The sequence below is a fragment of the Triticum aestivum genome, chromosome 2B (genome assembly GCF_018294505.1).
Source record: "Triticum aestivum cultivar Chinese Spring chromosome 2B, IWGSC CS RefSeq v2.1, whole genome shotgun sequence".
NCBI lineage: Eukaryota > Viridiplantae > Streptophyta > Magnoliopsida > Poales > Poaceae > Triticum > Triticum aestivum.
The window spans coordinates 212,378,717-212,391,501 of record NC_057798.1 but is presented as its reverse complement, the minus strand read 5'-3'; the positions used below and the strand labels follow the sequence as shown (position 1 = coordinate 212,391,501).

Here is a 12,785-nt window from a genome sequence, read left to right as displayed (position 1 = left end):
ACTCAAAAATCTCCAAATGACTAAAGGATATTTTTGCATAAAAGTGATTAAGGAACATCACATGTCATCCCCAAATTTTGGTAAATTTTTTAAATGCATTTATCAAATGGTTGCAGTGCAAAAGAGGCCCTAAAACTTATGAAAAATCATTTAAAAGAATAAAGCTCGGGAAAAACAATTATGCAAATAAATCCACTGATAAAAGGATTGTTTTTTTTCTTGGAAGGGTATACAAGTCCAATAATGTTTTTTTGGAAAGTTTTGACTTTGGAGGAAAACTCCACAATATTAATGAAAAGATTAGCTTTGAAGTCAAAAGATAATCTCCAGAAATAAAAATTTAATCTCCTGACCAAATTTTAATAAACAAATCATGGTTAAAATTTTGGGGTGTTACACTGGGCTGCCGTGTTTCGTGCTCCTCCGTCGCAGTACTACTCCAGTGGAAAACTTGAGTATACCGCACGGTTCTTTGCTCCTCCTCGATCAGGTCATCGACGCATTTATACGAGCAGTCAAATCACAAGGCCCCGCCTTCCAGCAGTAATGAGCCGTCAAATCACAAAGGCCCTCGCCTCTCATGAAACCGACCAAGCTAGACTGCCCCACCCTCTAGCCTTTTAAAACATGTATACTTTTGTACAACAGTAGTATCGATGGATTGTGCCATGGAGCAAAACTTGAAATAAAAAAAAGGTGGTACATATAGAGAGCGCTTGTCGCCAAATTATGCATATAGTACTATTAAAAAGGCTAGTCACAATAATGGTGTCCAGCACAACCCACCCCTCAAATAAAACTAAGCACCCTGGAATTCTTTGACAAACCTAAGCACCCTAAAATTCTTTGACAACTAAACTGCTGGCTATATGATGTTGGCCATATATATTGTACATATATAATGTGAAGAAACGAGTGGTAGTACTATACCAACTAAAAGATGAAATGTAAGAAATACTAGTATGTACTTACTGAAGAGTTAAAGTAACAAGAAGAAACATAACATAGTTCTGTTGGGGGCTCAACACAACACACCCCTCAAATTAAATTAAGCACACCTCAAATTAAACTTTGCAACTATTCCGGTAGACACTGCATTAGAACCACCATGAGCAACGATACTGCCACCTTACTCGGAGTCCTTGTCCACGTCCTCGACTTCGTCCTTGTCCCTCTTCCTCTTGGCCGATACTTCTTTGCTTGAACCACCAACTTGGCTATTGCTCTTCATCCAACCCTTGTAGATATTGAAACAAAGGTAGCCATCCATTGCAGCATACTAGATGTGGTCTATATCTAGTACATTCCGCTGCCATGCATGACGATGAAATGTGTATGGAGGTTTCTCCAGTTTACCGTACGACGGATGAACCATGGCTCCTGCCAGGGTCAGCATTGAAGGCTGACGAGAGGACACCAGCCGATTCTTTTGGAGGTCGAAGGTGTTGCCTACAACGAGGCCTATCCGATGCAGGACTTCTTTGTCGTCACCAAAGTCTACAGTAACGAATTTGACTAGGTTGCTCTCGAGGAAGTCCTCCAAATCCTGGCACTTAACGTCGGCATGGCATATGTGGTAGACCAAGCATAAGTCATGCATGCAAACCTGGATCACGGCGGGCTTCTTCCTCTCTTCGTCCTTTAGATCCTTCTCTCGTCCCACGACTGTGGTGTACTCAACATCTAGCCCAGCGACCCACTCATCATCTGAGTCTTCGAACATGCGTCTGAAGCGAGAAAGGCATCCTTTCACCGTCACAGAAGAACGGGTGTAGATGACGTCGGACTCATCGCCGGTGATGGTTCTAACCTTGTACTCACCGCCAATCGGGGAGATTTGGAACGCCATGGATTTGGGAGGAGGTTTAGGATTAGTGGAACTGCCGTAATGTACTAATGTGAATGGACGGGACGACTAGGAGTGAACCACCGTAGTATTAAAGGACCTGCGGGGACGAGTAGGAGCGATCTGCCAGCGTGCGAACGGCAGGGTAGTGGCTTTCCATTCTCCCATGATACGGGCTTCCGAGAGCCCTTGGATCGGAGATCAAACGGTTGCATGGCGTGATTCTAGACCTATGGGTGAATATCCTATCCTGGAGGGTTATTCTGCAAATTTTTAGCAACTTAGCATGCGACCATTTGATCTTAGATCCAAGGGCTGCCAGCAACCCGTATCATGATCGCGCCTACCACGACCGTCGCGTCGCTCGCGTGGTCGCGCCCTTGGAGATTTAACACGGTGCGTTCTTATATAATGGGACACAGGGAGTACTAGTATTTATTGCATTTGCCAAGGAGTGACCTCTTCCAATGAAATGGTGTTGCTAAGTTTACTTAATTTAATTAGCTATAGAGTCAAAATTGTCTTTTCGCCTAGGTACACGCGCTTAGCACCGTTTCTTCCTTGGGTCACCAAACTAGTCTCTCTCTTCTTGATTAACTTGCCACATCAGACTTTATGCCTATGTGGCAAGCTTAAGCATCTGTAGGAGCAAGTAAGTACAATAGTCCACTTTACATGGAATTTTTGCATATGTGGAGGAAAGAGAGGCAAGGAAAAAGTGGAGAAGTGGGCTCTCATGCAAGAGCCTCTACTACATGGTGGATCATTGGGAGAGGCACTTGTATGGAGGTGGTCAGGAATCGGGAGACTCATGTCGGTCGTAGCTCCGTAGTTAAAATGATAATGGCAAGTCAAATCACGAGGCCCCACCTGTCCAGCAGTAACTCACTGTCAAATCACACAGCCCTACGTTTGCAGCAGCCTACTCCCTCATCTTCTCGCGTCTCTGTCGAACCGACTAGGCGAAACTGTCCCGCCGCCTACCGGGCAGGAAAAGCCCCGCCCTTGACTTTTAAATAGTATACAAATACTAATTTTGTATCCATGGATTGCGCCAACGTCATGGAGCAAAGCGTCTAGAAGACGGCGGTACACATGTACGGAGTATACAACACGCCCGTCACGTTCGCGTCGCACCCCAGACGGCCGATCGGTCTGGCACGCTGCTCTCCGAATGTGTCATATTGCATTCGCACACACATGTGGGACGGCAATTGAGAACCGACCATAGGCACACTCCCCGGCCCCGCAAGTTGGGTGACTTAATAGAAGAGGGAGACGAGCGATAGTACTACAGAAGTGTTGTACTATGTTGGTGCCTCGACGACCGCTGCAAGACACGGAAGATCAGTTCATCCATGCATGTGACCAGACTCCAGCAGACACGCCTGGATTGGCTATCGTCTACATATCGTGCATGCTGTGTTGTACATGGCTGTAGTTGTGGTGAGAAATCTAAGAAAAAGTTTCTTGTCATCTCGCAAATTATGTGTTATGTGCTTTGGATCACTGCGAGGGTTAAACAGAACTGAGTTGGGCTAGTCATTGGGGGGCACATGCACGAACAGTGACTACTCGGCTGCCATCTAGGTCAAGCCGGCTATGTTAATTAGGAAATCTATCGACGGACCCCTTTTCTACGAGTTTATCTTTAATTTGAGTTTTGTTCCTCGTCTAGTTTGTCCGTCGGGGTTCATGTTGTCTCCTTTGGGCAGTGAGGTTATGATTTCTTGTCATGTGGCATTTTTTCGTGTTATATGTTATAATCCGGTGCTTCAGATCAAAATGACGACAACTGCGCCTCCGGGCCACGTGCATGAAGACTTCTCGATAGTCATTGACGAGGTCAAGCCGGCTCCGGTAGACAAAATAAAACTAAGTACTACTCCACTATATAGGCGCGCTTGCTTGCTAGTGTTGCTGTCTTCACACTGTCTCGGCCTCTCCAGATCTAAACACAACAGCGGTGGCTACACTCTCTCTCTCTCTCTCTCTCTCTCTCTCTCTCTCTCTGCTCACCGCTGGTCACAGATCCATACGGATCTTCTCTGCTGGGGAAGGTGAGAAGGTGCAACGTTCACGCGGTCGTCCTCGGCGACGGCTCTTACCCACTGCTGGGAGCATCTCGGTCAACCTGCCTTGTCGTTCTCTCCCAAGCACCGCTAGTGAGGGAGGGCCTCCGACCCCTTCTTCCTCGCTACCGTAGTGTGGGCAGATCCGGCCTCCCGTCGCCCACCTAGCTACATCCCGGCGACCATCAGGTATAACTTCCTTCGAAACCAGCCTTGCTCTACTTCCCGAGCTCCTGATGTCGCTGCATTTGTAACTTTTACTATTTCTTAGGCCCCCTCGTAGATAGGATCGATCGGCTGTTCGAAAACCACCTAATTTTTTATGTTTAAGAGGTAAAACTAGTTCATGCACTCAAATCTAGCACTACTTGGTTCAAACAAGGAATAAAGGGGGTGCGGGTGGGGGAGGATTTGTTACCTGAATCTAGGACTTGGTCGAAAGAGGAAATAATGGGGGTGAAAAGTAGCAGAGACTGGCTATCGAACTGGTCTCTAGGTCTAATAGGGAAATAAAGGGAAACGCAGTACAAACTCAATATAAACCCGATATATTGGTTGAAAAAGGAAAGAAAGTGGGGACTGGGGGACAAGTCAACAGAGTAAGTCCAACACTAGATTTTCTAGCCTCACACAGTATAAGGTGGCTATACCGAACAAAAATGGGACCAACCCAGATACCCTGTTCTGATGTTTGTTGCCCCGAGCCACTCTTATGTAATGCCACAGGTAAAATGTAGCAGTCGCACTATTAAAAGTAAGGACATGTTAAACCAATGTTGTTTTCAATATATTGCCTCCAGTAATATGAATCAATGGCACTTCTTTACATGTCCTGCTAAATTTTCCCATTAAGATAAGTTGGTTCTTTTCGTTAGAAATGCAACTGTCCTGGTCCGCCTACTCTCCCGTGCCCAAAGTAATGTCCTATTTAACGGTTGTCATAGTTAATCCTAATGCCCACACTAATATCTAGCAATGCCACTACTTTAGAAATTGCTACTGTTCTTGTAGGATTGCCATTCAGATAAGGAACATGCTTCTTTTCATTTTATGGATGTTTCATCACTTGTTAGTCACCCTCCTTTCCACCTTTTTTGTGCAAACAGAGATATACATTTCACGCTCGATCTTAGTTGAACTGCACAAATGATTTCCAAATTATAGTTGAGCATTCGAGGAGCTTCACAACTAACCTTGATGTTGCTCAATTTTATTGCAACTAATGAAGAAGAAGCTTTGTGGGTTTAGTTTTCTGATGGAAATGGAACCGGGGCTGGAGCCCTTTTCTTCAAGAAAATTGAAGAAGAACCTGCTAGCTCACGGGACATTGCTTCATTTTAGGTGAACTACACCAAAAGGTCCCATGAATTGAATCATCCATGTTGGTGACTAAAAGAGCCAACTTCAGCATCCCAGTCTAAGCACCCCCGACCTCCATCCTTGTGATGCACGGTACACCTCGTTTGCTACCTGCTCGACCCTAGTGTCACTGACAAAAATGAAGTAATAATACAGTTAAAATAGAGCGAGTGTCATCTCTATCATTTCATTTCCAATGCAGATAAAGAAAGTGCTTCTCTTTGTTAAAGTATGTTTCATCAACTAGTCCCATTGTTAATGTTTAAGCGTTTCTGCAAACTGGGGTGCTTAATTATAGTTGATATGTACAGAAACAGACATTTGAATGTCTCAAGGCGCCTCCTTGTACTACTGTTGTACACTGATGTTCATCACTAGCAGAAGGTGTATCTGGGAGACTTGGGACGATGTCCAGTATGATGCGTACCATATGAGGCGTCGCAGGGCCCATCTCGCCCTCGCAGCATGGCATACTATGATACTATCGCAATATTTTCTTCTATTTATTTTGTGTGTTTCATCAACTAGTGCCACTATAATGTAATCACGCTTTTTCATTATCTGGGCAAACAGGGTTATTTAGCTGCATTTTGGTGGAACTGCACAAATGTACGTATGGAATCGGCATATATGCAGAGTGCGAGGTGTGCCAAGTAAAAATTACCGACACCAACCATGTTGCATGCACGCATTGGCATCCACCACCACCAGTGGGATGTGTGGCGCTCTCTGTGGACGGATCTTTCTCGGCAGCAAATCCTCTAACCAAATACTAGTAGCTTATATTGGCAGTTTTCTAGGGAGTACTCTTTTCTGAAAGAAGCACCAATCTATTTTTCTTTATTTGTACACTATGTCACAACTTTGACCCAAAGGTCCAGAGCTATTTTAGGGTGATTGGCGTATTACTCGGAGACTGATTGTAAGCATGATTTTCATTAGCTGTCACACTGATTGTAAGCATGAGCAGGTGGAAGATTAGGTTAGTGCGAAGCTTACCTTAAACCCTACCGCCGCCGTTGAAATGAGGCGAGCGTCGAGGGAACCGTGGAGAACAGCGAGGAAGCGACATCGCGCCATCCGGCCTCCTCTAGCGGTGGGAGAACGAATACTCCTATGGCTCCGGCTGGCTCTGCACCCTCACGAACGGCACACCATACTCGATCGATTCGTTATCCTCTGGGTGCTCGACCTTCGACCTGTACGCCCACCACCTCCGCCTGACTGTCACCTCGGGCGAATCTGTCTGCTCCATCGCCCATAGGAGATACTTGATGAACTCGGAGGACTGCGGCATGACTGTCGCCAAGGAGTACATGTACATCGCCGCCCTCATCGCCGCCGTCTCGCTCTTTCGCATATATTGGCACATGGCCCGCACCGTCCTCTAAATCTCCCACTCATTGTCAAACCAAATAAGGATCTCCTTCAACCTGGCTAACTTTTCCTGGCCGCCGCTAGCGATTTGCCTGATTCGCTGCTGCATCCTCTCCATAGATGTCATTCTTCTGAGTGGTCCGGTGCTAGCTTTGGAAGATGGGAGGAGAGACGGTGGTCTTGCAATAGAGAAGAGGGAGAGGAGAGAAGGTGGTTTTGGAATGGAGATGATGGAGAGGAGAGTAGGTGGTTTTGCAATGGAGAGAAGATCAGAACAGGGAGAGGCGAGATGGTGGTTTTGGAATGGAGATGATGGAGAGGAGAGGAGGTGGTTTTGGAATGGAGATGATGGAGAGGAGAGGAGGTGGTTTTGCAATGGAGAAGATCAGAAAAGGGAGAGGCGAGACAATGGTTTTGGAATGGAGATGATGGAGAGGAGAGGAGGTGGTTTTGAAATGGAGAAGAGGGAGAGGAGCGTGCGGCAGCGACTTAGGATTGGGCGAGAGGGCCGGCGCGCTGTGACTGGATCAAAATCAAAATCAATTTACCCTTCAATTAAGAAAGCGACCCCACATTAACTAGTCTCCCTTTTATTCTGGGTCATAATTGACCATGATTTTTGCACATAAAATATATGTTATACGTTGCAAAAATAATATAATTTGAAAGTACATTCAGATACGAACCAAACGATACAATTTTTGGTGACATGCATTCACATTTTGCTTGTCACATACAGTACATGGTCAAACTTTGACCCAAAATACGCAAAACAACAAAAAAATACTTCCAAGACCAGCGCCGCTCTTCCGCTCTTCTCCTCTTAAACCACCGCCGCTCCTCTCTTGTTCCAATCTAAATCCAGCGCCGCTCCTCTCCTCTTCCATTTCAAAACCACCGCCCCTCCTCTCCTGTTCCATTCCAAAACCAGCGTCGCTCCTCTCCCGTTCTAATCCAAAACCAGCGCTGCTCCTCTCCTCTTCCATTCAAAAACCACCGCCAGCGAGTGAAGGTGCTGTGGAGAATTAGATCGATGGAGGAGTACAACCGATACGGGAGGATCGCAGACGGCGACCCTGTGAAGCTAGCTAGGATGTTGGAGATATAGTCTTGGTTTGACAACAAGGACCAACTAGCGGCGACGGTGACATCCATGGCAAAATATCTGCAACAGAGCAAAAAGGCGGCGATACTCCCGGAGGGAGTCGCGCCGGAGTACATAGAGCTGCTCCTCTGGGCCATGGAGCAAACAGATTCATCGAATCCGATTGTGAGGGAGCGGTGGTGGGAGTATCGATCCCAGATGGAGCATCCACCAGAGATTGAAAGATCGAGCATCTACAGGGTGTCGTTTGTGAGGGTGTCCTGCCAGAGCGAGCCGGTGGAGTCTTCATCGACCGAACCCAACTGCAAGAGGAGAAAAGCAGTTGGCCCGACGACGCTTCCCGCCATCGTCTCCCTCGCCATTCACATCGTCTCACGGGGCGGCTGTCTGCCGCCGAGGAATAGGAGGGGGCTGCCCCCACCCCCCAGCCCAATAGTCGGGCAGGTTGTGAATTGTCAGGAGGAGCTTAGGGTTGTGAGTATTTGCAGGTTGTGAATTGTGTTTTGTGTTGTGTATTTTGAGAGTACTTTCAGATATGAATGTCTTTTGAATTTCAGATTTGCAGTATTCAGCATATGAAGAATTTTATGAATTCACTGCAAGAAATATGTCAACTTATGACCACCACTATTGGTCACTGAAAGGTCACAAATTTCCATTTATGACCTTTTTGTGACCAAAAACAGAAGGTCAAAAGCTGGCCGTCGAAAACTGACTACAGCGACCTTTCTTCTGGAATGGTCAAAGACGTTTACGACCAAAATATTCCTACTGTGGCATTTTGGTCACTAGCAACCTCCCCCAGGCCACGTAGGCATCCAGCGTGGCAAGCTGATGTGGCACAAGATTCAGCCCGGTCCAATTCGGTGTTTATATGGGCCAAACCCATTAAATCAGCCCATTTATATTTTTTCCCTATGAATTTTTTGTTAGCTTCATGGACCAAGCCCAACATTGCAGCCTTTTTATTTTTGGGCCATGGCCTTTTAGTCTACTGATTTTCTATTTTCAACTATTATATATTCAAGCTGGTCCCACTAGTCAGATGGGTCCAACCTGTCATGTTCATCTCTCAAATTGGTCCCACATGTCAGAAATATACAAATTTGACAAATTATTTTCATAAGTGGCCTCACTGGACAAGTTTCCATTCCACAAGTTTTCAAATCACATACATAATCAATATTTCCAATAGAACAAAGAACGCATAAAATTCATCAAATATACCACTAAATAAATGTATTACAATCTTTACAACACAGATATGCTACAATGAGTTGGACTTCACGGCTTCACACTTGGCTTCACAGTTCACGGCTTCACACTTGCTTCACACTTCACGACTTCACACTTGAGCTTCTGTAAAGGAGGAACCACCACAATTTTAAGTCTACAATACAACAATTGATACTAATCAAGGATAAAAACAAAAACAAGTAATATGTTCAAATGAGAAGGCAACATGAAACTAGTGATACAACAACATGCAGAAAACACTACAATGTAATACTGTTGTAAGTTCATATCAGCGCAAAATCAGCACTGTTATATAGAGCAAATGATATGCCCCCTTTTAATAAAACTGTAGTGTATGCTAGTGACAGGACAAGGGATTGTAGTGTATGCTAGTGACAAAACATGGGATAAGACTAATATGATGTGCCAAATTGCCAGCAATAGTGCTTACATGCAGCATCTTCATATTTCAAAACGACCAATAGACTAGTTAGCTGGCAAAACACTAAAGAAGGCATAGACAGAAACGAAGGTAACATGCATCAAATCAAAAAATAGTAAGCACTGAACCTACATCATATCTACACCAATCAGGTTGCATGTGTATGCTAGAAATCAAGAATCAAAAGGACTTTAGCTTGTTTCAAATATCTTGCCTCTGTTGCTCCCAGTTCAGTAAATAAATGGTCGAGCAGTGAGCGCTTCGTTTCAAGAACTTAGCAATGCAAAATAGATTTCGGGTGGAGCACAAATAGAATACCTGGAAAAGAAACATAAAGAGCTATACAGTTAAGTAAGCATCATTGGCTGTACAAATAAGTGGAGAACAATAAAGAGCTATACAGTCTATTCAGAACAATAAAGAGCTATACAAATTCATATTCAAGTTTGACTACATGCTAACAGACTCATGATCAAGTTTGACTACAAGCTAACATATCATTGTGAATACAGATGATTTTCGGACTAGAACCGTTGCGCAAGTTCAGGTCGTTTGAAGTTTTGACAACAAGCTACAAAATCTAGTTAAATCAATAGTAGTATTGCAAGCAACAAATAGACTCTCAGAGCAGGACCAATGCACAAGAACGGACCAGCAACAACTAGGCCCAACAACTAAGATATGTAGGAAATTTCAGATGTATCACTTCATAGATCAAGCATAGGCGCAACATAAAAGGCTCATGAGCGCTACAAAGTCTGAACGATTCAGCAGGAAGTGAGCAGAATCAATCAACTAGACATGCGGACAACAGAGGCGCAGGGGAAGAAGCTCCTGCACGGGCAGAAGCAGATACAATCTGGTCCCACCAACAGGTCAGCCATGCCAACATCTCCAGAGAACATAGGAGCAATGGTGTCAGAAATCTTAAGCTTCTCCATAACAGGATCGTGCCCAACAAGACCGACTTGGTGCAGAATCATCCCAGTCTATCTGCAGGTAGATACATTAAACAACAAAGTCACGGAAAATTAAACTGAAACAAAGCAAACATAATGGTTGGATACGAGCAGAATCATGGGAGACAGCTATAATATAAAGAATACAATAAGATATAAAATCAGCCGGCAGAATCATGGAAGTACCACAAGATTACATTGCACCAAGCCACAACATAAACCATAAGTTATTATTGTTCACCGCTAGCTACTGATGTAATAAAAACATTAACAAGTGGAGTTGTTACCGTTCACCACTAGCTACTGATGTAATAAAAACTGATGCAGCAGCAGAAACTGGCATCCAAATCATAGCAAAATCATATATGCTCCATGCTAGGAGAACCAGAGCATCACAGAGTACTACTGACTGACCCCAAAACAGAGCATCACAGCAAAAGACTTAACCAGGGGCCACCGATCCACATAACCCACCATCCCGAGATCTCAATTCTCACAGGTAAAAAGCAAGCAAGAAGACCAGATCACCTAGGGCGTGGTCTGCTTGTACTTGGACACCTCAGTGAGTAGCTTATTGTAGGTGGTCTGGTCGAAGATGCATATCATTCAGTTACCAGTAGCAATCCTTGTAGGTGCATATTTACCACATCAATTGGTAAGTATACAGACAGAGTTGTGCACTTACTAACTAGTGTGTTGTGTGTTCACCCTTTGCACGCACCCATGGTCATTTAAATTAAACTGAAACAAGCCACCAATGGTTGGCTAATCTAGAACATGGCAGGAATTTATATGATGGCAGTACATAGCTAGGAAACAAACAGCAGTCCATAATTGCATCATCATGTGTAGAACAAAATACAGACTCGCCTCTACAGGCTACAACACTAGTAGATTAGAGAACCATCCATAATAATTCTACTATAGGAGACAATGTAAACACAGAGTCACACCATTGACATATATTATTATTAAGCCCTAACTAAAAGATTCTGGTGGCTTAATTAGTGGGCAGATGTATGCATGCACAAAAAGGGGGACAATTTTCAATCAAACTGAAGAAAGATGCACATCATCCATTCAGTAACCAGTAGTAATAAAATCACAAGAAGACCAGACCAGAGGATCATCATTGTGCACGCACTTGCATTCGCCATCAGTCCGCACAAGTAGGCGCATACACTATAACATCACAAGTAGTGGCGCGGCATAAGCGGAGGAATTTCACTAGCAATAATCAAGCTGAATGGACTGAAAGCAAACCTAGTTATCTGGACTCGAATCAAACGCAGCCTAAGTGAGCAGCCTCAATCGCCGGCGTCCATCCATCGGGAGCACCTGCCTTTGCCTTGTCTTCTCACCATGGTACGCACCAGGATGAGAAGAAGCACGCAGACGGACGCAGCTGCGCCTTGGCTCGCTCCATGGCCTGCATGCCGAATCAAACCCAACCCAATCCAATCCAACACAAGAAGAAGCACAAGTGAGAAGCAGAGGAGGTGCGCACAGCTGTGAAACAGCGATCGATTGAGGGAAATAAGAAGGAATGCGCCGGCGAGACCACGTACCTTGGATTGGATTGGATTGGACCGGACCGGAGATGGGCCGGAGGAGGAGGAAGCGACCACGGCCGCAGCCGTGCCGAGCCCTGGGGTTTGGGGCCGGCACAATGCCACAGCCAGGAGGCTCCTGCGTCAGTGCAGACCGCCGCCGCCGCCGCCGCCCTCCCGGCTGCTACGGTTGGATTGGATGGCCGCGGGTGAGTGGGTCGTCGCGCATGACACGGCGAGGACCCGGTGGAGATGGGATTCCTGGGCGTCGGGGATCGCCGGAGTTGGCCGGCGGCCGTGGGGTGGGTTGGAGGAAGGGGATCGGGACGAGGGGCGGCAGCCTAAGTGAGCGAAAGCGGTGGCGGCGGAGTCGTGGCAGAAGGCATAGGGGTCGGGGGAGGACGGGAAGTCATCGCCGCCGCCCCTGGAGACGTGGAAGGGAGCGAGATCGAGATCGAGATCTGAGGGAGGGAGAGGGCGGCGGCTGTGGGTGCGTAGGGGAGAGAGGGGAGCGAGAGGACGAGTGGTGCGGGTTGTGTTAGGGTTAGTTGGGTGAGACGGTTAGGGGGTCAAGTCTGCCGTTGGATCCGGGACGATCGGACGGTTCATGTCACGACCGGTTTTCCAATAAAAATATTTATTGAGAAACCAATCTTTTGAGTCCAGTATGAGAGAAATCCTCCTCACTGGTAGACAAATTCTTGATACAATAAGCCAGTAGCATAAAATATATTACAGGGTCGAACTACGGCTGCTCAACCAAATTATTACAAGCACGCCAATAATTATACATAATGGCGGACATGACACAGTGGTGTGGAGGCATACTACTGACTCGA

The 12,785-nt window shown here is 45.8% G+C and overlaps 1 long non-coding RNA gene across 2 annotated transcripts; it reads right to left on the bottom strand.

Annotated features, from left to right (window-relative positions):
- Window positions 1-8,886: 8,886 nt before the first annotated feature.
- LOC123041082 (uncharacterized) lies at window positions 8,887-12,464 on the bottom strand. Of its 2 annotated transcripts, none has more exons than XR_006418365.1 (3): window positions 11,965-12,464; window positions 11,660-11,825; window positions 8,887-11,578 (listed from the first exon to the last, which is right to left on the bottom strand). It is a non-coding gene; the product is annotated as an uncharacterized lncRNA (long non-coding RNA). The 2 variants fall into 2 exon arrangements; XR_006418364.1 differs by having other exon boundaries at window positions 8,887-10,430.
- Between the last annotated feature and the right edge of the window lie 321 nt (window positions 12,465-12,785).